Source organism: Wyeomyia smithii, chromosome 1 (assembly GCF_029784165.1).
Source record: "Wyeomyia smithii strain HCP4-BCI-WySm-NY-G18 chromosome 1, ASM2978416v1, whole genome shotgun sequence".
NCBI classification, from domain to species: domain Eukaryota; kingdom Metazoa; phylum Arthropoda; class Insecta; order Diptera; family Culicidae; genus Wyeomyia; species Wyeomyia smithii.
The window spans coordinates 7,190,229-7,217,154 of NC_073694.1; the positions used below are offsets into that span (position 1 = coordinate 7,190,229).

A 26,926-nucleotide genomic window follows, 5' to 3' on the forward strand; every position below is an offset into this window, starting at 1 on the left:
CTTTCTATAAGAAAATTAGCCAGAGAAGAAGGTATCAGTGTTGGAGCAGTTCAAACCGCATTGCGGAAGTATTGTGAAGAGTGCACATTTACTGATGCCCCAAGACGTGGTAGAAAACCCGGGCCTGTTGATCCCACAACGGACAAAAAGGTTAAGGAATACTACAAGCGGCATCCTTCAGTATCAGTACGAGATGTGGCGAGAAAGCTTGGAACCTCGGCGAGTAACGTCATGCGTGCCAAGGGAAGAATGGGTCTGCAGACCCGTCGGAAGCAGAAGCAGCCAAAACGAAATCCAAAACAAGCTGAATCTGTGAAACCGAGAACTCGGAAGCTTTATGAAAAATTTCTGACCAAAAAAATGGGGTGTGTTATCATGGATGACGAAACCTACATAAAACTGGACTATAAGACTCTGCCAGGACCGCAATTTTATACATCACCGAAAGGAAAGGATGTCTCTGGACCAGTGAAAGCCATTTACACCGGAAAATTCGGCAAGAAGGTAATGGTTTGGCAGGCCATTTGTGAATGTGGGAAAATATCTCGTCCATTCATTACAAATGACACAATGAATGGTAAAATTTACGTGAAAGAGTGTTTGCAGAAAAGGTTGTTACCCATGGTTAAGCAGCATAACAATCCTCCAATCTTTTGGCCCGATCATGCTTCCTGCCATTACTCTAAGGATGCAGTAGGGTGGTATAAAACAAATAATGTCACATGTGTCCCAAAGGAGATGAATCCTCCAAACTGCCCTGAAATTCACCCTATTGAAACTTTTTGGGCTTTGACCAAGGCAAAGCTGAGGAAATATGTCAAACCAGCGGACAATGTTGAAAAATTCAAAAAAGATTGGCTTAAAGTGGTAAAAATGGTCGGAGAACACACTGTGCAAAAGCTTATGAGTAGTGTTAAGAGAAAAGTTAGAGAACTCGCGTATCCTACGAAAAATAATCCCAACTTGAATTGAAACTGGAATGAAAACACTTATTATCTATATTTCAGAATAAAATGACCCGAAAATCCTGTATTTTTTTTTAGTCAAGAAAGAAGATGTATTTATAATTTTCGGAACAGTCTATATTTCGTCAAAACATTGGAGACGACATCCTAACGTACCAACTGAGCAGTAAGTTGATGTGATTTCTTAATCGAGTTGGTTTGCCTGGGACATTTTTGGATAACGTTATTTGCGCATGTTTTTCACCCTGTACTTTTAAACATTGTTTAAGTGAAACAGTTCACTGATATTATCTATATTCCATTTGCAGTTGTGAATCAATATGTCACGTTTAATAAATTATTGAATTTGAGGTATTAGGTTCTAGAAATCTCAAGTAATTTAACATACAAACATTTCCCGTTTTGACTTAATCTCACCCCCGTGGCTTAAGGGGTTATATACCTTTTTAGTTTTCAAAAAACCGGAAAAAAATTTATTACATTATCTTCAAATACAACATCTTGAGAACATTTCCAAAATTTTTCATAAAGATCTGAGCAATAGGAAGAAAGTTAGAGCGATTTGCAACGCGCCTCGCCACGGCCGCATAAGCTAAACTTGAAACTTTATACGCGATTATCTCGGAATAAAGTTTTCCGAAAAATGACTTTGCCGAGATCCTGATTGCGGGAAAACTACTGAACCGATTTTCTTTATCTTTTTTTTTTTAATTTTCGTTATAAAATTCGCCGCTCCTTGAACGAGCGCTTTTTGAAACATACGGTTACATTTTGCCGCAAGAAATTTTTTAATGCAATTTTTCGCGCTCAAAATGTGCATTTTTTGGGAAAAACGTTCCCGTTTGCACTGAAAACAAAATAACCATAAAAGCGATCGTTCAAGGCCCCGGCACACTTCTAAACTAATGAAATAATATGAGTTTTTTGAATTCGGTTGATCCGCTGAGTCTCTTTCAGGATCACCGCAAGCCTCTGCAAAAAATAGCGTTTCGGGGAAACGGCCATTACTCCAGCAATAATTGGTATATCTCAAAATCAAACGTATTTTCTTGTTGTTGATAAACTGTACTTTCAGAAAAATACCAGTTCAATGCAATGACAATGGTGCTATGCACTTAAAAATAAATTCAAACTTCCCTCATTTTTCTCGACCAAAAAGGTATATAACCCCTTAATCTCACCCCGGCAGACGGTAGTAAACTATGTAGTCGTTCATACAAATAATTGCCCTGAAGATATAATTGGGCTGGGATGAAGGTGAAAGGCGCTTCGGACCACTGTGCATTGTGGTCCGTAGCATCCTTCCCAGCAATTCCTATCCCTACCATCTTGTGGTACCAGCCGGGATACGAGTAACAAACCGAAGATCACGGTAACCTCGGTCGTATGCTGATAAGGAATTGGAAGGGAGGATGACTCCCTTTGAGGAAGCCCCAACTTTTCTGATCGTCTGTTCCCCAAGTTAGGGGCGGCTCACAACAGCGTATGACCCGGAGAGGGAGGCTGAATGGAAAAACGTGTTGTCTCAAACCCATCACAAGGCTCGGTAGCGTGGCTTTAGTAAGGTAACCTACCCAAACTATAACGCTACGAGCAATTAATAATACTACAAGGTATACAGCCCTAGGGGTTGTATGGAATGGTGACGCAGGACTAAATATTTAATATATGCTAAACTAAATATTATTATATGCTGCGCTTAACTGTTCATAGGTAACACTACCGTTTATTTTTGATAGTCGTTATTTTGAAACTAACGATGCATGAATACATGAAAATTTTACACTAGTAGTAGTTGCGAAAATTCTCATAACTCTTACCTTCAAGCATCTATAGTTCTGAAAAGAACCGATTCCATAATATTCAGTTAAAAATTCGTGCTACAGAACGCTGATAATCGCACCATGAATATTTTGAGTTGACTCGTATGCAGCTCTCGTTTCTCAATGTCGCGTACCTTTAACAGCTGCACTGCTCTCGCTTATGTGTAACAAACTAAACTGAAGCTGAATTTTCTACACGCAGTCTTTTGTATCGAGTTCCGAGCAGATTTTTGCAATTAAGGCGTGGCTACGTAGCTTCGAGAAAGAGGAACAAACCAAAACACCTTCGATACTACTGAGTGATTTTCATAAGCATCAAAAGAAAGGTTTTGCTTTCCCGATGCGCAAATCACTCTGGTTCTTAGATTAACTAATTTTCGTTTCTAACATTTGACTGATAACGGTGTTCGAGTGAACACAAACAAACAATTAAATAGGAAAATGACTCAATTTAGCAGTTCAAATTCTTGAAATGAGGGTTATATCGTGTTGTGATAAACTATTTATAGGTAACACTACCGTTTATCTTTGGTGCGCCCTGGTCGTTATTGTAAAAATGATTATTGAGAAATAAATGGACATTTCACACTAGGAGTAGTTGTGAAAATTCTCGTAACTCTATCTTCAAGCATTTATAGTTCTAAAAAGAACCGATTCGATAATCTTCAGCTCGAAATGTAGCTACAGAATGCTGATGATCACACCACCACCGGTAGCATCGATTATTTTGTTGGCCGCGTATAAAATTTGCTCTCCGCTGTGCCCTCCAGCAGCTGTGCCAGCAAAATATCCTACAGCGTACAATGGTTATTATTGCTGCCGTGTGCAGAATACAGGTAACATGCTCCGCGGTGCCTGAAAGTTGACTCGTATGCAGCTCTCGTTTCTCAATGTCGCAAAGCTTTAACGGCTGCACCGCACACGCTATTGTGGAACAAACTAAACTGAAGCTGAATTTTCCACACGCAGTCTTTTGTATCGAGTTCAGCGTAGATTTTTACCATTAAGGCGTGGCCACGCAGCTTAGACAAAGACAAACAAACCAAAACACTTTGTTGAGTCAAAATATATAGGCAGTGGAATTTATTTCGTCCATGTTATTGTTATCTGTGCTTGGGAAGCAAGCCAAGAACAAGGGAAATGTATGGGAAAGCTTGACCTTGGAACTTTTCACCTTTTTCCACCATTAAGCAGTAAAGCAACAATGTTGAACATAATATCAAAAAATTGTTACACATTTTATCTAACCACCGAAATATAAATGACTAAGATGCATTAAGTCGTTCGCTTGCTATAACCGTTTGAAATCTGACGCAACATTTGCCAGTTTCATTTTCATTTTCACAAAGTGTAATCTAGTATAGAAAACAAAGACGTAGTCCTACGTCAAAATAAAACTCGGAACATTCGATACAGACCTAGACAATGACAAGCGGACCACGAATGGAAACTAGATACCTGGAACAGTAAGATGCTGAATTTTGTGTGCAATTCAAACTCCGCAAGTTCGTCATCGTGGCTCTGCAGGAGATCAATCGCTCTGAGGAAAAGGTGTGAAGAGTCTGTGGCGGCATAGCCAAGTTCTCTCAGGGCAGTGGAGTAACCAACGAGCTGGGAACGGGTTTTGTATGCTGGGGAGAAAGCAGGATCGCGGGATCAACTGGAAGGCGAATAAATTGACATGATTTATCAAAGCTACCTTGGATCGAGTGATGTGTTACGTGTGTGTATCGAGGACACTCTCGCATCCCTTCAAAGTGCGCAAGGAGTTGGTCTATCACGTTGTTCACTATTGCTCTTGAGAGCGTAACCCGACGAGCGGGAATCGAAATGAGTGGTACGATTTTCAGCAAAGGTCAAAATCAACCCATAAGCTTTGCAGACGACACCGACGTTATTACGAAAAACCCTTAGAACGGCAGAGGCAATCTACGCCAGACTGAAGGTGGAGGCTAGGAGATTTGGGCCAGAAATTAATGCGTCGAAAGTATATGGAAGGGGGGCTTAATTTTTATGGTATTCAATGCCGGAAGCTGATTGATTTACAATTTTGGGCGTAGAATCGTAAGACAGTAGGAAATCAATCGCATTCATCGGATATTATCGTATAGCAACGAGATGCATACTATAATTCCTCAGTAGGTGTATCGCCTCCAAAACAGTACGCATATGCCATTTTTGTGCATTTTATGCGAGTTTGTATGATATATGAGAGTACGGATATATCAATCGAAACACGAATATGCGTATGAAAATGTTTTCTGGGGATAGAAACTAACATTCGCCTTCCACGGACGGTGATCATGGAATCTTGGGATCTCTGATAACCGCTTACAATAGCACAACTAAGGAGATTCGATGACGTAATCAAGCTGGAAATCGGGTCTAGTATGTCTACTTTAGCCTTCACCGGACGCTTAAATCCAGAAGCATAGGAGCATAAAAGTCATATGGGACTTTTATGCTTTCATGGGCAGTCTATATTCAGTCTGATAGGACAATATCTTAGTTAGTATCTCAGCAAAATGAAACTCCACATGCATAGATCTGTTACAAGAAATGGTAAAGGGAAATTTTCGTACCAAAAAAATTTGGTCAAAGTTGGTTCCGCCGTGTTGATTTTAGTTATCGCTTTGTTGGCAAAGTGACAAAGGAAAGTCTAATGATGCGAGTGACAGGTAATTTGTCACTAATTGTTAAGGTTAACCCATTGCCAAACATGCGTAAAACCTCAAAATTAATCAAGTGTTACTTTGGTGTTGAAGCTTGGAAAAATTATTATTCAATTCATGTGGAATATATCACAAGCCAGTCTTGTTGAGAATAACATTTCACTGCAGTCACTGCAATTAGAAAGTGAAATGTGAATAGTAAGCAATTTGCCATTCACCAGAAAAATACTTTATAAGCTTAGTGTGTAGATTGAACTGAATGTATCTTGATAGCCAGCATGTATGCAATATTGCATAGAAAGCTTTAGGTGGGAAGCTTAAAGCAATGTACAACACGTGCGCGACAGCTTATAGAGTATAGGTGTGTGTGTGTGCTATAAGCAATAGTAGGTAGACAAGTTTAAGAGAGAGAAACACAAAATAACTGTAACAATCGCTAGACCAACACGGTCGCTTATAATGACCTGACGAGATGATGTTGAATAAAGTTTACCTTTTAATCTGGAATTAAAACCGAGTAGTTTGATTTGGCTTTACATTCCAACAAGTCTCACTCGGGATTCAATATTAGCTCTAGTGGTTATGGTAGCTAAGAAGTTATTGAGACCTGATATTCTAAGTTACCTTTGAACCTATAATTTTGAACTGAACCTGTGCCAAGTCGGGCAGAGATAGGTCCAGCTGTTCCGGAGTGATGATGGAATATATCAAATAAACTTCCAAATGTTCATGATCTTGATTTTTCTTGATTAAATTTCAATTTAATTACACTCTCCGCTATCAAGTTATTGTTACTATTTCAGTCGTTGTGAATAAAAGCAAACGATCGATCTAGGCGAATTGGACATTTTGAAGCACTTAGAATTTTTTTCACGAAAGTCTAAAAATCGCTGGAAATGCATCATCATTCACTATATATTCTTAAAATATTACAATAGTCATCGATCCACTCTTCCTAAGCTGGAAGTCGCCATCTCGGGCTTCAAAATGACATCGGACACCGAATTTTAGTTTCTGAGCACAGACACAGAAACTGAGCACAGACACAGAAACTGAGCACAGACACAGAAATATCAATAAAGGAAAGTGTTTGCTGCTTCCCGATATAATAGTACACAAAATTCTACCACCCTCTCGAAACGAACAAATTAAATATTTGTTCTAGTTTCAACAATCAAAACATAGTTAACCTTCTGTGAAGTTGAGCTAATAAGTTTCTCCGCCTCTTTGCTTGGCGTGGAATTGACAAATGTCGGCAATTTATTTGTCACACGCGTATCATTAGGCGTCTTCGCGAGGCGAAGGTACGGATGAGCGAACGTAACCGAACGTAAAATCACCACCGCGGAACCGATTTTGATTGTCGGCTAAGATTGATCAGTACAAAGAAAACTACCGTGCCTGATAGCTAAAACTGTGCGCGCCTAAATAAAACTACAATTCAGAACTTAAAACTGAAAAATTAAACATTCCAGATTGATTTGAATTTTACTTCTTCTTATTCTTTCACCATGAATGAATCAGAAGAAGCAATTTTAATATATATTTTTACCTTCATTTTTTATTTGACTGAAACTTTACACAGTATCCAATGATTTGTCGTACAAACGGAAAATTTTTTCAAGGCCAATTATTACCGCACCTTCAGGTACAAAAGGTGACACAACCCAGCTCTAGCTCGTGCATCTCTACCAACAACGGCTATTATGCAGAGACTGACATAATTAGCATACAGCCTAGCATGGCCTAGCCCTTGATTTTATAACACAACTGCATCATCTCCGCTCGCTCTATCTGTCAGCTGCTGTCACGCTTTCAGATGATTATGCAGATACGCGAAGGTGGACGTGATAAACAGACTAGGAAATGCAAAAACCAACTGGACAAAGGCAAAAAAAAATCTAACAATAACAATAAACCGTGCTGTTCATTTTAGAAGTCGAAGTATTTTTTGTCAAAGCAGGCGGAGTAAAAATCGGCTGTAGTAAAACCCGAACGTGAACACGAGCAGTAAGCGGCGAACAAGTGAAGTGAAGCGTGGGCGGCGATTCGACCTGAACCGGCACGAATTAATAGCGCGAAGCCATACCCTTAGAAGTCGATTAATCTTGAATGAATTAGAGGTAAAGGTCAGCTGGTTTTGTTATACACCACAAAAAAATAGAAGAAGTAGCGAGCAGAAGCGCAAGCGCGGAAGCAGGAAAGAAACAAAAACGTATGCAGGTATGATGATAACGCGTTCGAATTCCATTAGAACTGTAACATAACCAAGTTTAGCGCAAAATTTAATCCCCCGCACGAAACAAATTGCAAACCCAAGCAAGAACAGCTGGGATGTGATTTTACGGTTGGCTCGGTTGCGGACTGCCTGATGCGCACTAAACGGCGGCCGCTATCAAACGTCCCACACGCTCGGGGAGCTTCAGCGGCAGCACGGGCGGCACTTTTGGCAATGGAATTCCGAGGTGGAATGTGGCAACCGCAAAGGCGACCTAATCGGATGCTAGCCAGGTCTTATATCACTTTGCTTGCTAAGTGTTTGATGAGGCTATACGGCGTGAAGTCTAGAAGTGTAGAACTATTCACGGATAAGCAATTTTAAATTAGCTCTTTAGCTTAAGGGGGGATTTGTTAGTAGCTTAAGTATTTATGATAAATATTAGTAAATAATGAGTATGTGTGTCCAATCACAAATGGTGACTTCTCAACACTGTTAGAAATTTGTAATTTTAATTGTTAGGATTTGTTTGCTTTCGCAATTAGGACTTATCATTCGTAGGGATTTAAACCTACTTGTCAGAAAAGGGGAAGTAAACTTACAACTAACTTAATTGCTAACTTATTGGCTATAAAGAGAGCTTATCGTAGCAATTGAGGATTGCAACGATTTTTGTCGATTGTTAATAATTTTATTTGACATAGCGTCTAATGGTTCAACACCAGTAAGTCTATGTAATTCGAGTGTACCAAACCAAGGAGGACGCTTCAAAATCATTCTCAGAATCTTATTCTGAATCCTTTGGAGCGTTTTCTTTCTTGTTGAACAGCAACTTGACCAGATCGGTACAGCATAAAGCATTGCTGGTCTAAAAATTTGTTTGTAAATCAAAAGTTTGTTCTTTAAACAAAGTTTAGAATTCCTGTTAATGAGAGGATATAAACATCTCGTATATTTGATGCACTTGGCTTGTATACTCTCAATGTGCTCTTTGAAAATAAGTTTTTTATCGTAAGTTAGTCCCAAGTACTTAACCTTGTCGGACCAACTTAAAATAACCCCATTCATCTTGACAACGTGATTATTGTTTGGCTTGAGGAAAGAAGCCCTAGGCTTATGCGGAAAAATTATCATTTGAGTTTTAGAAGCATTGGGAGAGATTTTCCACTTTTGCAAGTAGGAAGAAAAAATATCTAAACTTTTCTGCAATCGACTGCATATGACACGAAGACTTTTTCCTTTTACGGAAATGCTTGTGTCATCGCAGAACAATGACTTTGTGCATCCTGGAGGCAAATCAGGAAGATCTGAAGTGAATATGTTGTACAGGACTGGACCCAAGACTGAACCTTGAGGTACACCTGCTCTGACAGGAAATCTATCAGATTTTGAATTCTGATAGACAACCTGCAGAGTTCGATCAGTAAGATAATTTTTAAAAATTTTGATTAGGAAAATTGGAAAATTAAAAGTTTGCAATTTCGCAATCAAACCTTTATGCCAAACACTGTCGAATGCTTTTTCTATGTCTAAAAGAGCAGCTCCAGTGGAATAACCTTCAGATTTGTTAGCTCGTATCATATTAGTAACTCTGAGCAATTGATGAGTTGTGGAATGCCCATGGCGAAATCCAAACTGTTCATTTGCAAAAATTGAATTTTCGTTGATGTGTGACATCATTCTGTTAAGAATAATTCTCTCAAACAGTTTACTTATTGAAGAAAGCAAACTGATTGGTCGATAACTTGAAACTTCAGCTGGGTTCTTATCCGGTTTTAAAATGGGAGTAATTTTTGCATTTTTCCATAATTTGGGAAAATATGCACTTTTGAAGCAGCAATTGAAAATTTTCACTAAAAATTCCATTGTGCTCTCAGGGAGATGTTTGATTAGTATATTAAAGATTCCATCGTCACCAGGTGCTTTCATATTTTTGAAATTTTAAATAATTGATTTAATCTCATTCAAGTTAGTTTCAATTATTTCTGCAGGTAAAAAATTCTGGGAAGAAATTAAATCAAATTGACGTGTGACTTCGTTTTCAATTGGACTCACAAAATTCAAATTTGAGTTATGAACAATCTCAAACTGCTGAGCAAGTCTTTGAGCCTTTTGTTCATTGGATAAAAGAAAACGTTCACCATCTTTTAAAACTGGAATAGGCTTTGAAGGTATCTTAAGAATCTTCGACAGCTTCCAAAATGGTTTTGAATATGGTTTCAATTTTTCAACTTTAGTCTCAAAATTTTGATTTCTCAGAAGAGTAAATCTATGTTTAATCTCTTTCTGTAAATCTTTATAAATAGTTTTAAAAACAGGGTCACGAGAACGTTGATATTGACGCCTGCGGACATTTTTCAAACGAATTAGAAGTTGAAGATTTTCGTCAATTATTGATGAATCTAATTTCACTTGAGCCTTTGGAACAGAATAATCAACAATTGCACATTTTAATGCTTCCAAAGCGGAATCAATATTCACTTCGTTTTGCAAATCAAGCTCATTATTGAAATTTCTCTCAATATGAGTTTTGTATCTTTCCCAATTAGCCTTGTTATAATTAAAAACAGAGCTCATAGGGTTTAAAACTGATTCATGTGATAAAGAAAAAGTTATTGGAAGATGGTCAGAATCAAAGTCAGCATGTGTGATCAAATCACTACATACATGACTTTGATCTGTCAGCACCAAATCAATTGTTGAAGGGTTTCTTACAGAAGAAAAGCATGTAGGACTATTCGGAGACAAAATAGAATAGTATCCTGAAGAACAATCATTGAATAAAATTTTGCCATTGGAATTACTTTGAGAATTATTCCATGAACGATGTTTAGCGTTAAAATCGCCGATTATGAAAAATTTCGAACGATTTCTGGTGAGTTTTTGTAAATCACCTTTAAAATAATTTTTGAGCTCGCGTGTGCATTGAAATGGTAAATATGCTGCGGCAATAAATAAAATCCCAAGTTCAGTTTGAGCTTCAATTCCCAAAGTTTCAATAACTTTCGTCTCAAGATGGGAAAGAGCACGATGTTTGATTCGACGATGAATAACAATTGCAACTCCACCGCCGGAACCCTGAATCCTATCATATCTATGAACCACGTAATTGGGATCATATTTTAATTTTATGTTATTGAAACCTAACATAAATGTTTCAGTAATAATTGCAATATGCACATTATTTACTGTTAAAAAATTAAAAAGCTCATTCTCATTGGCCTTCAATGAGCGAGCATTCCAATTTAATATTTTAATTGTTTTATTTGAAATCATTGCTAAATTTTAAATTAGAAACAATTTTAATAGTAAAATTTGTGCCTATTTGAACGGCTTCAAACATTGATTTTGCCTGCAACATGGCGTTCATAAGATCGAACATTGCCTGTTGCAAAAAAGAAAGTTTACCTGCCGTAATAGGCCCCAGGCAGTTGACATTAGAAAAAATATTTTCGGTAGCAATATTAGCTGGGGTAATAGGTGTACAATTATTTTCTAGCGTGTTTTGCTTACCCATATTAACGGTCATTTTCGAACTACCAACACTAGGCGGTATAATGTTCGAACTACCTGTAACCTGTGCATAAGTTAAACGGGTATGCAAAGGAGTAGGTAAACTATGCGTCACTGGTACGCTTGGAGAATTTTGTTTTGAAGTTGGTTTTAATTGAGAAATTGAATTTGTTTACCTTGCCTTGTCTTAACAATTGCTAAACGGACTGGGCATTGATAAAAATTTGACATATGGTTGCCGTTACAATTCGCACAGGAAAATTTTTACTCTCTTTCACAGGACATGTGTCCTTTTTGTGAGAAGAGTCTCCACAATTGAAACATTTTTGGTCCATGTTACAGAATTTGGAACCATGGCCATAACGTTGGCAAGTACGGCATTGGGTGATATGCTTTACACCTCCGCCATACTTTCTATAAATTTCCCACTTTACACGCACATTATACAAAGCATGTGCTTTTTCAAAAAAATTTAAGTTGTTAACCTCATTGCGGTTAAAATGAATTAAATAATTAACAAGGGAAATTCCAGTTCTCTGACTGTTTTCGCCTCGTGATTTTTGTTTCATTAGAATTACTTGGGTAGGGGCTATGCCAAGTAATTCTGTTAAAGTAAGTTTGATCTCATCAACGGTTTGATCGTTGGTGAGACCTTTCAAGACAACCTTGAACGGCTTGGTGTTCTTGGTGTCATATGTAAAAAATTTGTACATCTTGTCAGTTAAATACTGAACAAGACGATCACGACCCTTTACTGAGTCGGCTAATAAGCGGCATTCACCTCTACGGCCAATTTGATAGGTAACTTTAACGTCAGAAACAAACGTTGAAAGTTCCTTTTTAAATATATTAAATTCAGAAGAAATAGTTACCACAATAGGTGGAACTTTCTCCTTTTTTAAAGATTTTATATTTTGTATAGTTTCATTATTGGTAACTTCCATTTCACCAGCTTCTTGCTCAGGCAAAATATCAAAAGGATTGTCACTACAGACACTCGAAGTGTCAGAAAGAGATGCCTCTCTTTTCCTCCCCGCAGCGATGCGAGGTTTCTTTTTCCGTCCAGCCATTTCAGGTGATACGAAACAAGTTAAAACAAATGTTAAATTCAAAAGTAGGTAGTCTTGAGAAAGACTGATGGGAAATAACTTTCAGGTAGTCTTTAAAAGACACACTGACAAAACACAAACTTTGAAGCTATAGGCAGTCAAAGACCAGTCCACAAGCAACCGAAAAAACGTCTGATCTGTAGGACAGTTCAAGACGCACTCATCCATATCTTGGTTATTTTTATTTCTTCTCCATGATAATGCATCAAGACTAAATGAAATAACTTATTATCAAGCTTTTATAACAATAAAACAACTTATGTAATGCATTTTGACGATTTTATAGACTAAATGATTTCGAATGCCAAAAGTGACCCATAATTGTGTCTTTTGCTATGTAAGTGATATTTTTCTTCTCTACCGATTTACACGCATCAATTGCAGTGAAACTAATTGTTGATCGAAAGTACATATCAGAACACAGAGATAGATAGTAAAACATTCGTAGTTGATATTTTTTCCGATTTTATATCCATTTTTGAACATTCAGACAACACGTTGACTGACCCATAATTGTAGAGGGACTGTACATGCAGCAGTCCCGCCCACTGATCTCGGAGCTGCAGGCAGCGCTGCAAACCTTCACTGTCATGAAAGGATTTTCAGTTGAAATTGAAACCTTTGAATTTCAACTTCCAACGAACGAGCTAAGAATGAAAGAGACTTTCAGCTCCAATCAGTTAACAGTGATAGGAATCTGTGATTTCGCACACGCTGTGTTGCTTTACCGATGTTTAAGCGGTTGAGGATGTAGATGCTTATATAGTTCATCGACTTCATGCAATGAATTGGCCCAAATCAAATATTTTCGATATTAAATCGGACATCTCATTTCTTTCAATGACCGGACTTTCATTGAAAATTGACACCGCTGACGCTGAAGGCCATTTCAACTTGAGACAGGGAAAATGCAGTTTTTTCACTTTCGTTTGCAGTGTCCAAAATTTGCGTGTCGATGCAGCGGTAGCGCTTGATTTTGATGGTCAAGTCGTTTTTTTTCCGGCGAATCGTGACGTAGGAGTGGTTATGGACGACGAGTCCTGAGTAACCCTGGATGGCAACGACTGGCAGGGCATTTCGAATTTTACTTCCCACACGAAGGAAGTAAGCACCTCGGTGAAGTTAATTTTCCACATCAAGTTCCCCAAGAAGGTGCTGCTGTGGCTAACAATCAGCGAAAAAGGTCAAAGCCGCTCTTCTTTCGCTCCGGCCTGGTCGTGAAGTTTAATCATCTGACAGGTGAGAGATTATAGGGGCGCAACGCCGTGTCTCTGCGTCGGTAGTAAGGAATAGAGCGTTCCTCCCTAATGGTCCAGTGTAAACGTGTCTTCGGCCCGGGTGAGCTTTGCTCAACTAAAGATTTTCGGAGTGTAGTGACTCTGCGTGGTGTATCAAGATATTTATTCGTGTATCACGGTGACCGTCAGCCGACTGCTCACTCGTTGGTTCTATCTAAGCACGTTGCAAACCGGAGTAGGGTTCATTTGTTCGATAGACATCGTGATCAATCTAATGACTACGCGATGTATACCTTTCAAAGAACTGCGATCACCTAAGTGCCTTTGCTTTCTCGAAAGTATTTTGGATTGATTCTAGAAATTGATATAAACATCTAAGTGCTTCGGGTGGTAGATGATTTTTGCGCTTGTCATTGTCGTTCGTTTTTGTAATGAGCCAGCTTAGCGCGCAGCATCGTTCAATTCCATCAATTACCACGGAGACATAATAACAAAACCCTCTCTTTCCGCCGCAGCGCTAGAGATTCAGGAATTAACTCGGTCTCGGTCTGACCGTTTAGACGGAGATTCCTCACCTGTGCAACGTTGTTCGATTCGTCATTTATCACGGTGACCACAAACTACCGTTCCGTTGCAGTTGTGGAGATGCAGAGGTAAAATCGGTCTCCGACGACAACGAATTCTTATCCCTAATTATCGTGAAGACGTTGTCGGCGCCTTTATGAATCTATACAAAGCAGAAGCTACTGAATTGTTGTACATTGAAGATGGTAAACTAATCCCAAGTTGCCATATACGTGGTTCCCTGTGCAACTTCACTAGCTCAGATCCATCACGGAGGAGCAACTACGAAATGTACAGTCGTCAAGCTCAAGCTCAATCAATAGTGCATTTGATTTTTTATTTCCTGGTTAAAAAACATTACAATTGGCTTGATAATCAAGATATTCATCAGCTTGTGTAGCTGGGAATCGTATAGTGAACGCAACTATTCGCAAAAGAAACAAAAAAATTCAATAAATAGGATCTTGTAAAATCTCGGACGTGACGAAATTTTAAACGGTTATCTCAAGCTAGATTTTTTTAATTCTTGTGGTTCAAATGATAACTTGGAGGCGTATTGAAACTTCTTGTGAATAGTGTTCGACATCTCATCGGGTAGAATCCAGTCAAAAATCAGATAGGACCGGAAACTTCGAGTCTCGATTTTATTTCGAACTGGACCGGAACGGAGCAACCCGGTTTGTACTTCTCGATTTTGATATGAGATCAATCACAAGCAGCACATTTAATTGCATTTGCAAGTGACATACTTTGAAGAGAGTATATATCAAATATTTTTTTAGAAACTGTGTTCGTCTGTCATGTTGCGGAAACTAGGTGGATATCTGCTGAAATTTCGTAATAATATAAATAATCAAGACTCTGCTATTTTCAACATTCTCCACATTAAGTGTTTCGCAGAAAAAAAGTAGTTTTTTTATTCTGTGTTCGACCTTTTGACTACTGAGTTTTGTTGGGGAAAGACGCCACCTTGAAAAGCTTTTTCTCAGATCTCATATTTTTTCTATATCAAAAACAAACAGCTAATATTTTTTTTTGAATTGTTTGTTCAGAGTGTCAGTTGAATTTATTTTGCGGACCATGAGAAAATTTCTTATAGATTCCATTGGCCCCAGCTCGAAAATTTTGTAAATCCCAGGATCGAAGTTCTTCAAAAAAAAATTGTTTTGAAAGAACAGTCGACGTTTTGCAAAATGCATCTCGACAGTTTCATGTGCATTTTTTCATTGATCACTCTGAGGCTCTTCCTCCCAAAGTTTGCTTGAAATTTCGCCTGAGGATATTTTTCGAGAAGACGAAGCCTCAATGCACCAACTCTTAAATTTATCCTATGCATTTCATTGGCATCCTGAAACAGAAGCACTGCAAGCCCGAGAGTAGGTTGACTGAGAAAGATCAGAATGAAGCAAGAAAGCGCGAGAAGGCAAAGATTGTCAACGATTTGGAGCTAAAGACGGCGAAAATTGTGCAGCAGATCACTATGAAGGTACTTACTAATGTCGACGAACATCTAAAACCGATGAAGGAGGAATGTTTTTCATAGTTTTGTAACACTATTTTTGTAAGGCATAAATAGGCATGTGAAAATTAATTTTTTTTCACATGTTTTGATCAATTCCATTACTAAGGACTGATTATTATATGAATATTACTCTAAAAAGGTATCGAGCCTCCATACACAGTGTTAGACCAAACATTAGGACCACTCTAATGCAAAAAAATCAAATCAGTATATGTTAAACCTAGCGGCAAGCACTTACATTAAAATGACAACTTTGCAACCCGCAAGTTCAACGCAACCCAAGCAACCTGTTTTAGCAAGAGGCACTGATAGCTGTCAAAAGTTAAAAACCGGTACGACAAAATCTATGACCAGTTCCATGTTTTTCGGAGCTACTTTGTATTTTTTGGATCCTGGTGAGTATTAATCACGTAACGAAGAAGTTTGTGAGGTTTTACTTCTCGAATTCTTGTGAATTCTTGTTGCACTCAACGAAAAATGAGTCGCGCGCAGAATTGCACGGAAACACTGCGGATAGTCAACCGCAAAATGTCTGAGGCAGGCAGCAGCGAACGCGAAATCGCAGAGTACTTGAGACGATCAAAAACCTTCGTGTTTGATGCCCTCCACGATCGAAAAACAAAAATACGAAACGACTGGACGCTCAAAGAAAACGACTGTGAAGAATGACTTTGCCATAGAGCGCTCCTCCATGATAGATCCCTTCAACGCTTTGAAATAGATCCGCGGGGAACTGAACGTGCCCGTGAGCTTTCAGAGAGTTTAGCGGACACTGAAGCATCTGAAGGCGTGGCTGAAGTTCGCGTAAGACCACCTCAATTGGATCAGTCCGGAAAAGGAAAAGCAGGGGCGAAATCAACGGTGATCGGATGAGATGAAGGTAGGCCTCATCGGCTCGGACGGGAAAACTTGGGTCCATCGCCCAATAGGCTGCGCTTACATGCCACAGTATACCACGAAGACATTCAAGCATGGAGGTGTGGGAGTGCTTCTCCTGATATTAGTCAGCCTATACACCAGAGAGACGCCGAGACACTCACCGTTAAGGCAGCTGTCAACATCAAAACGGGCGATCTGTATAATTTTGCATTGCCGTTATCCGTTTTGATGTTGACAGTTGCCTTAACGGTGAGTGTCTTGTCATTTCTCTAATGTATAGGTTCGCTACCTGATATGGAGTCGGCCCTTTGTACTGGGTGAGGTCATGTATGGCATAACCTACACGCTATTGGGAGATATCCATGAATGGCAGTTCATGTAGAATAACGATCCGAAGCACACTGCCAAGACCGTCGGAAGGTGGTTTCAGGATAATGAAGTCGATGTCATGGAGTGGTTACTGCGCTAGTAACCGGACTGTACCTTATGAAGAACCTATAGGAGATTGTAGAAAAGGTGAAGTCAAGGAATAAGCAGCAACTGTGGCATAGGATCCAAGCTTGTTAGTGCTGGAATCCTTGCCGAACCGGGAGCATGTGACGCCATACTAGCCCCAGAATATAGCGATCACTCCCTTTGACAAGTTTGTCGTTTTTACCCAAAAATACCTACAAGGCCTAGAAACGACTGTGAATTAGGTTATTAGCTTCACTTTGGAAAGTCTGGGGTGTGACGTTGATAGTTAGCTCATGATTTGGAGCAATTTGGGCACGTTAGTGTAATCAGTACGCTAATTGCCATGAGCATTTGCTATTTCAATAAGTTTTGACTTTTCGGCTATGAAATACGGAATTTGAAAACAAAAAAATCTAATTTTGTTATCGTAAAAGAGAACCGAAATTAATTACAATTCAATTAGGCACAAGCTGGAACAGAATAAACCAAAATCCAACCTAGGGTTAACGCGGTGTTAACAGGTGTAAACTTCAGACATTAATTAAGCCACTAACGGAAATTCCTGTAAGCCAGCTTCGATTTCAAGATACTTTTTGTCGTATTAGTAGAACGGGAAGCCATTAAGAAGGTGAACTTTATTATCATTATTAAAACATTTTGGATCACACAGTCCAAATTCCAAAGACCATAAAATGATCACAAATTAGGCTCAGAATGGCCGAAAAACGCTGTTTAAGGGCGCGCTGCAGCTGATAAAATAGCAATTAAACTATTGCTAATGGGGCTTCAATAGTACACACATAATAATATTCATTACCAGGGCCTCTAATAGCCACAACAACACAATAAAAATTTATCGACCGCTGACAGTTCAAAAAGTAGGTAAAAAACAAGACAACAGTAATTATCGACTGACTGACGTTTCCAAGAGCAGGGCATAATTAAAAAAAAAAAAACACACTTTCAAGCCTAAACTTTATAGGATTAAAATTAGAACCATAAATTCCGTTTGGTTTTAAAGTTGGTACTTTGCATACCCGTTGATAAATCAAGTTTGAAAAGGCAGACGGTGCTCTGCACTGGAGAGAAGGGCAAGACTTGCGGAAAACCCCTCTTCAAAAAGTTAACTTTTTGGCTTGATGAACTAACTTTTTTAACGATTTCGTGGGACACAAATAAAGTAACATTTAAATGCAACCCAAATCCCCCAAAACAAGTCTTGTGTAGGGGGTTTACTTTTTATTATTAGCAAAATGATATTCGAAATTATGTTAAAACCAAGTCACAATATCCGACCAAGACGACGAAAAATTTTTATTTATCCAGGGAAAGTTTTAATACCATTAAATTGCTTATTAAAACAATAATATGTTCAAACTGCCTCCATTTTTTTTTCAAATCTTTATAGTTCTGGTAGCAAAAGAGATAAAAAAGTAGGCTTAGTAATTTTGACAGAAAAAGTTTAAGCCCACTAAGGTTGCTAGAAAAAGTCTAAGCCTACTAACTCCGGTTGAAAACCGGGCATTGCAAAAGAGTTACTTAACAGTAGCCATAATCGAACCCCGCCTGATTTTGCGTTATCGAACGGCTTCGGACGCGTAAAGCCCCCGGCAGCCATGCTAATTAATAACTACCATGTAATTTTATATTTTCCGTCACCACAACTGAGAGGGATAATTACCGGGGAAGTTACTCACCGTTCGTTCTAAATTTGCGGCTCCTTTCGAGTGGCCCCGCCTAGTGTCCGGTTTTCACTTCGTACAATTCTCGGTTTTCATTCGACCCTTCGATTTTCGTGTATTTTCGCTTTATCACTAATCGTAGGGGAAGTAAGGAATTCGTCACTTCACTATCGTTTAGCTCTTCGGGGTAGAAAAATTTCACTCAACGTTGTTAACACACTGAGAAAAAAAGCACTCTCTAAAAAGCCACCACATGAAAACCTTGACGAAGGTCACAGGATTTCTTTTCGCGCGCGCTTATCACACACAGAAGCAACGTCGCTGCGTCGCGTCGCGGTCACGCACGTACGAATTGCTCCGATTCTCGACCAGAACTAGATTGCCACACCGGCGTCGTTGTCGTCCGCGCGGGTGGGGGCCAGGCCTTGTTTGCGATTCACTACCGCCTCACACACGCGTTCTTCTCGATCGTATCGTAACACCCCCTCACACACTGCAAAACAGCGAATGAAAAAAAAAATTCAACTTGATCGCGCAGAACCAGATCGAAACCCGCGCGCGCTCGCACACTTTCGAATTGTAGCCTGCGGTTTAATACCTTTTTTTTTTTCGTTTTCTTATTATTCCACTGGCTAGTCTCTACGGTAACACTTGAACTTTGCGTTCTGGACCCGAGGGGCGGAGCGCGACTCGCAAAACCCACTCTCAGTAGGCCATCGTTGTTTTTTTTTGTATTTTTGTGCGGCGGTTAATCCGTAAATAATTGTCAAGCTGTCAAATTTTGGTACTCCGGTCCTTTCCCGTGATCGATTGCAATGGTTTTCCTGGTGTCCACCCCCGGGTTTGCGCTGATTGAAATCAAATGTTGAATCTGTAAAAAGAAGACAAAAAAACACTCGTGTTTATTCAAAGTCCATAAAAAAGAGTCACCGAACATCCTACAGGAAGCATCGAACTGTGGAAGATGTTATTCGCTTCGCTTCGTAGCACTGCGCTTCATCAATGTGCGAAAAACCGATGATGATCGAAGCAACCAAAACAACACGAGACCGCGAAAGAAAGAGACAATATAAACAAGCTATCGGAAGATAAAAAAAGACGACTTAGCAAGCGCAGAATATGGCACCTTTCTGCACCGCTTGCTTGTGCGCGGAGCTTTGAGTTCAGAAGCCGCGAATCTTGTTCGGATTGACAACACGGGAGCACATCTACCCTGGCCGGTGTGTCGTCGTCGGTGTCTGCGTGAGCAAGGTGGACAAATAAGGATATTTCGGAACGCTGCGCAGGTCCGAAACTCCACTGACTGCCCACTCTCGTTGGTCGTCTCCAAAAAAAGAAACTTGCGGTGCGATCTGGCTGAGCAAACTTCTTTCCGCAAGCAAGATTTTTACTTTGGCGATGGAAAAATATTGATTGACTATAAATAAATCCGGGTAAGGTGGATGAAGTGATGAATCGAATCAATATTTGCTTCAATGTTGCGTTAGTCAATGGACAAAACATTGGCGTTTTTTGAAAACCTTCCGATAAAAAGACCCTTCTATTTTTTCCATACTTAGTAGGTTCTTGTAGCACAATCTTCCAATGTTGGTTCCGACGAATCGACCGATTGTTGCCAACAGCGCTTAGGAAAATTTACCAGGGGGAGTCTCTAACTCATCAGTGTGCGAAATCAGTTGTTCCGATTTCGATGAAAAGTCTAGTGATAAAATTGCTTAGCCCATACGAAATAGGCTGGAATATCGACGAATCATATTCTACATCTAATGAATTCAGAATAAATATGCAGCCTACTAGTTAATTTATGTTCGAAGTTCAGAAAAATGATAATTTGTAATAACAGGTTTCACTTGATTTTTTATCACATTTTTTAGAACTTATATTGGAGTCGAATTGAAAAAAAAATAGCTATCATCTGTTAATGATTGCAGAAGTCACATTGATGATTCATACCACTGTGAATAATTGAATAATGATCGGAACAATTTACTTCTGAGACTTCACCGCTTCATTTTGCCTGTGCTTGATCTAATGATGGATTTCACATACACTCAAAATGTTTATCACGTTATAGTCACAGGAAAAGTTATGTGAATATTTTCCACTGTCATTTTCACGTAGATTTTATGTGATTGAAATTTGAATTCATCATGATCTGGTGAGATGATTTATCCTGTCAATCTTATGCAGTATCATGTGAATTTCACGTAGAATTCAACTACCGGTAAAGTGGAAAGCAATCGCACAGCCATGCAAAATCGCCGATTCATACATGAATGAAACGACAAAAAAAAAACTGACAAATATTACGACATTTGCCGACGATAACTGTAAGCTGCAACTGTTTATGCACAAGAAACTCCTTGACCTTTGATTTGAACTGAATCTGTGTGAAACCTAGCTCATGACTATTTCGTACGGTTTTTCAAAATCTCACTTATTGGCGAGCCGTCGAGAAATTCTATTTTATTTTCAGAGACTGAATCAGACAATAGCTTCGCCATTTTGATTTCTGTATATTTTCACACAGAGAATTCACGCGATACTTCTTCTATAACATTCGGTTTGACGTTGCCAAGTTCACGTAGATGCTGCGTGATAAAACATAGCATGCATGTGATTTTTACGTAGATGTTCATAACAGATTAAGAACACACTTTATGAGATCTAGTTGTCCAAGAAATCGGGTGACGAAAATAGTTTACACTCGTACATGCGCTCTGTCAAAAAATTCAACAAGTATTACTGCCGTGATATAACATTATGACGTACATCCATTTGACCAGTTTTTCAATACGGTCCAAAAACAAACGGGTTACTTGTCACTTTTGTATTGAAATGGTGCATACGTCATTTTGTTTTCTTGATTTTATGCGACGTACGAATTAGTAACAACTAAAAGAAAGATACCAAAAGATGGGTCTTCGAATAACGAAAACATTGGCATAAGAACCCCATATTTGGAAAAAATGGCGCTTACGTCAGTCTGCGAGATTACGGCAGTATACGCCTACTTATCCCAGTCAAATAAACTGTCACAAAAAATGCACACGAAACTGACAAAAACGTTGTTTTCATGAAAAAATTACCCTGTTGGTATGAAACGCAATATGCGCGAATATAGCATACACCCTATGCCTATACCATAAAATATCAATGTTCCTGGTCGCAGTGAGTAGTCCATACAGGAATAAAGAATAAAGGATGTTCAAGATTCATCCTAATAAACCTTTTTTTCTAAATTCATAGCTTATTGGGCTATTTTTAGGCGAACTTCGGTTGAATTAAACTTAAGAAGCCGTTACTTAACCAAATTGTTTGTTGGGAGGATTCAAGATTTAGAATATGAATTTGGGATTTTGCGTTTCACATTTGAGATGCACGATTTAGAATCAATAATTCAGTATTTGTGAATTGAAATTAAGAATAACTTTGAAATGAAAATTTAAGATTTAGAAATAAAAGATTGAGGATCCGAGATTAAGGGCTTGTGATCCTGAATTGGAATCAAATCAAAATCGCCATAGTTGGTCCTTATCGCAAAACTCAGACCCATGAGGTAACACTTTTCAAAAACTGGTAACTTTGGAGCCGTTCGACCTGTTTTGAATTTTTTGTCTTAAAGTTGAAGCTTAATTAAGTGGCCTTTTAAGGATTAATACCAAACCGTATTTTAAATAACAACAACTAAGAAAAATCTTGACAAAAGCCGTATTTCGCCGCTTAGGGGAATTTAGGATCTAGGAGATCCTAACGCTTGTTTTTTTTTTCAGATTCCCCAAGAAGTTTTACATAAAATATCAAATTCTGACGGAGTTTTTTTTTTGTTTTGGGGATATTTTTCTTAATATCGCTACATTTATCAGATCTCCATCGAGTGTATTTGTTCAATGGAGACGCATGGTGATGTCACTATTTTTAAAAAGATTTTACCCGTGGTGGTAATTCGTCCCTAAAGATGTCATTAAAGGACATAACGACATTCAAAATTTAAAATAATTTATCTCCAAATAAAAAATATACCTCCGTCAAAATTCGATATTTCATTTAAAACTTCATTACTTAATTACCTTACTAATCGAACGAGAGCCGTGCTGGCTCGTACTATATCAAGAAATTGACGCCATGTTGCTCGGTCTTGGGCTTTGTTTCGCCAGTTCCCAAGGCGTCTCATTACCCGCAAGTCTCCTTCGATCTGGTCGAGCCATCTTGCACGTTGCGCCCCTCTATTTCTGGTGCCGGTAGGGTTGTCGAAAAGAAGTGATTTCACAGGGTTGTCGTCCGGCATCCTTACGACGTGACCGGCCCACCGAAACCAGTTGACTTTCACCGTTTGTACTCCACCTTCCGTTCGAAAACTCCATGGGCGTTAAGGTTCACCGTGAGAAACGTTCTTGTCTTGATTCCGTGAAGGACTAGGTTGTTCTTCTTGGAGTCTCTCGCTCGCATGTATTTCGTTTTCGGCGCATTTATTCGAAGTCCGGTTCGTCAGGCTGCGGCTTTCAGTTGAGCGTAAGTTACGTGTTATGATGTCAAAGGCATTCGCGAAACCCAGAAGCTGAACTGACCTTGTGAAAATCGTGCCCCTCAAGTCATACCCGCTCTCCGGATCACACCCTCAAGGGCGATGTTAAACAGCAAACAGGAAAGTCCATTACCTTGTTTTAACCCTCTACCTGATTTAACCCTTTATAAGGCCGTGGAAACTACGCAAGGAATTGACATAAACTTAAGTAAAACGTATTCCTCACAAGAGGAACAATACATCTGTACCTTTGTTCAACAATTTACTATTGAATCAATAGAAAAAGTAGGAGGTTGTATCCAAGACACGACCGCATAAATGACGTAGAACTACGTACACTATTAACAAATGCATTGAGTGTTTCATTACCCTAGTAACAAAACTGGTTTTATCAAAGTTTTATAGCGCTTTTTTGGCTGTATTGAGCGGCATAAAACTTTGATAAAACCAATATTTTTACTTGGGTAATGAGTTATAATGTCTACTAATGAAGGGTTGTGAATTTCGTGAACCGGATTCAGCAGTTAGCAGAACGTGCCGAGTTAAAAACCATACACAGCACAAACACACAAATCATACCATATCATAGACACACACACATCATACCATATCATACAAACACATACACATCATACCATATCATACAGACACACACACACATTATATCATATCATACACACACACACACATCATACCATATCATCATACCATATCATCATACCATACACAAATCATACCATATCATACACACATACACACATCATACCGTATCATACACACACAGCAAGCAAGCGACCAATCAGAGGACGTTATTTTTATTTCAACAAGGCTTGACAATTTTCAATAGTGCAATAGTTCTTCGATTCAAACAACATTTTTCTGCATTTGGGCAGATGCGTGTATAATTTTCCAATCGATTGCTGCAAAAATGAAGAAAATCGGTTGAAAACCAACCGACCTATAAGCATTTGAAAAGGGACAAATTTCGTCCCAGTTTTTCAGTTTGCATCCCTGTGTGGTATGCTAGAGTAAAACGTAGTTCTACGTCAACAATGTTGGTGGTTATCGTTGTCATAATTTATTATCATCAAAGTGTGTTGACGTTTGCTCGAAAAGTAGAATCTATTATACATTTTAATCTCGTTGTTTCAGCGCTCTCATTACCATGGTTACTCTAGAACCTTACAGGGTTGGGCGCAAAAACCCTTTCGAAATATTTACCAATACTACTCAAAATGCATAAATATCTTAAACAGAATACTGATTGTTCAAAAATATATTTATGCATTCCGAGCAGGGTTGGTGAATATTTCGAAAGGCTATTCGCATCCAAACTTATGGTGCTCTAGAGTAATTATGGTAGAGAGAGGGTACGTTATTGAAAAACTCACTGTGCTGTTCAAATACAACGTAATTTATGAGAATAAACCGGTAACACTCTGGAACTTTATTCGAGGATAATTTGAATCCAAATACATAAGATTCTCAAATTCTAACAACGTAGATGATTAAAACGAAATGATTAAAACGTCCCATGATTAAAACGAAAAACAATTTAAAAAAAAATATTCCGTTATTTTATCATTATCAATATTTATTATTATAATTATTATTATAAATATTTATTTAATTCCACTTTTGTTTATTAAAAAATTTCAATATAATAAACATAAAAGAGCTTAACTGCAAAAGTTAACAAACACTGTTAGAATTATCATTTACTAAACTAGTGCAGCAGAACAAACTCCCACTAGTTCTGTTAACATTTAAAGTTACTCCCTCAATCCAAAATTGAAGATGATACTGCAAGATCAGCCCTAATGTGTTCGCCAAGATCTTTTCATTCATAAATATATTGAATATACTGTATATTTATTGTTTATTAAAAATTGAAAAATTCTGTAGGTCCATATCTCTTCAGAATTATACGATTGCATTACATATATTCCAAAAAATATATTCCATATATTTTGACGTAGAGCTACGTCTCACTTTAGCATACCACACAGGGATGCAAACTGAAAAACTGGGACGAAATTTGTCCCTTTTCAAATGCTTATAGGTCGGATGGTTTTCAACCGATTTTCATCATTTTTGCAGCAATCGATTGGAAAATTATACACGCATCTGCCCAAATGCAGAAAAATGTTGTTTAAATCAGCTTTAAATGGCTTCCCAGAAACCGGAAGTCGCCATCTTGGATTGAAAATGGCATCGAACATCATGTTTCGGTCTCTGGACATCAACTTCCGGCCTCCAAATATGACCAAGAACCCGAAAATCATCAAATTCCAATGAAAGGTTTCCATTATGTATGAAAATTTATTACTTTTGACCCCCTCCTTCTTCAAGGGTGACCCCTTCCCCTATTCAATATTTCTATGACCACTTCCTTTACACAAAGAACACGTATGCCAAGTTTGGTTGAAATCGGTTCAGGCCTTCAAGATGCTGGAACATACATACATACATACATACATACATACATACAAAACTTCTCTTTTATATAAATAGAAGAAGAAGAAGATGAATAATTCACGCATATTGCTCACGGTCACGAAATAAAATCTTCTAAAAATCCAATCAATCGATACTCACCGTTCCTTCGGTAAAGTGAAAAGGACGTTATCGACCACATAGGAATGTAAATAGGAAAACTATTAACGAAAAGGGGACGAAATATGTCCCTTTTTAAATGCTTATAAATCGGTTTGTTTTCAACCGATTTCCTTCATTTTTGCAGCAATTGTTTGGAACATTATACACGCATCCACCCAAATGTAGAAAATTGTTGATTGATTATGCAAACTATTGTACTATTGATAATTGTCAAGCCTTGTTTAAACGAAAATTACGTCCTCTGATTGGTCGTTATATGCTTGCTTCCCAAGCACGGTCGACAGAATCATATACCTTGCAATTGAAAACATGCTGTTTGGCCTACATAAGAGCCTGTTTCAGCCGAAGCCGCTCATAATAGGGGAAGAGTACCAGTTATGGCAATACCTTAAATATGTACCAGTTATGGCATGAACCAGTTATGGCCTATGGAGTTTAAATGGAGTATTGCCATAACTGGTACCATTGCGCTTATGCGATATAGCCATAACTGGTGCGCTTGCCATAACTGGCTCACCTACCCTAGTTCTGGACAGCGACAAGTTGTCAACAGCAGTCGTCCTTCCTTAGCAGCAGCACTAGCCCTGTGGTTGATCACCACGTCTCAGGAGCAGCGCGGTTCTTCTCAGCGTGTGTCGCCAGACTGCCATTATTTCCCCGTGTTAGGGCAGCATGAAGATCGTCATCACCGAATCCAATTTTGAACAGCAAAATGCCTTTTTTCAAGGCAAATAAACAAGTCATTGAAAGTTAATAATTTTTGACAACGTAAGCAAGCATTCTGTGCGGATTCTAGCAGTTACATCTGTCGCGGCCGTCTAATTTACAGAAGGTGAAATAGCTTCCACAGTGTATGTTGTCCGTGTATCTTAACTCCCCCACTGTTGGGGCAGCACAAAGGTTGCGATCAGCAACCGATTTTGAACAGCAAAATGCCTTTTTCGAGGCAAATAAACATGTAATTGAAAATTTCTTAGCATCAACACAAGCAAACATTCTTCGCGGGATCCTAGCATTCAAATTCTGTTGTAGTTTATTTAGTTAACCCTCTCCCGCTCACAAGGTTTATCATTAAAATTTATAGCTTCACGAGAAACTTCAAGCTGAACACTTTGTAGACTAACTAAAATTATTGTTAACT

At 38.6% G+C, this 26,926-nt stretch overlaps 1 protein-coding gene across 2 annotated transcripts in view; it reads right to left on the minus strand.

Moving 5' to 3' along the window:
• The window catches only part of LOC129717705 (uncharacterized), a 250,268-nt gene that overhangs the window by 215,955 nt on the left and 7,387 nt on the right, over positions 1 to 26,926 (minus strand). For both annotated transcript variants that reach the window (XM_055667807.1, XM_055667814.1), the window contains exon 2: positions 18,657 to 19,512. The gene's annotated coding sequence lies outside the window, so the exon portion shown is untranslated. The remainder of the gene's footprint in view (positions 1 to 18,656; positions 19,513 to 26,926) is intronic.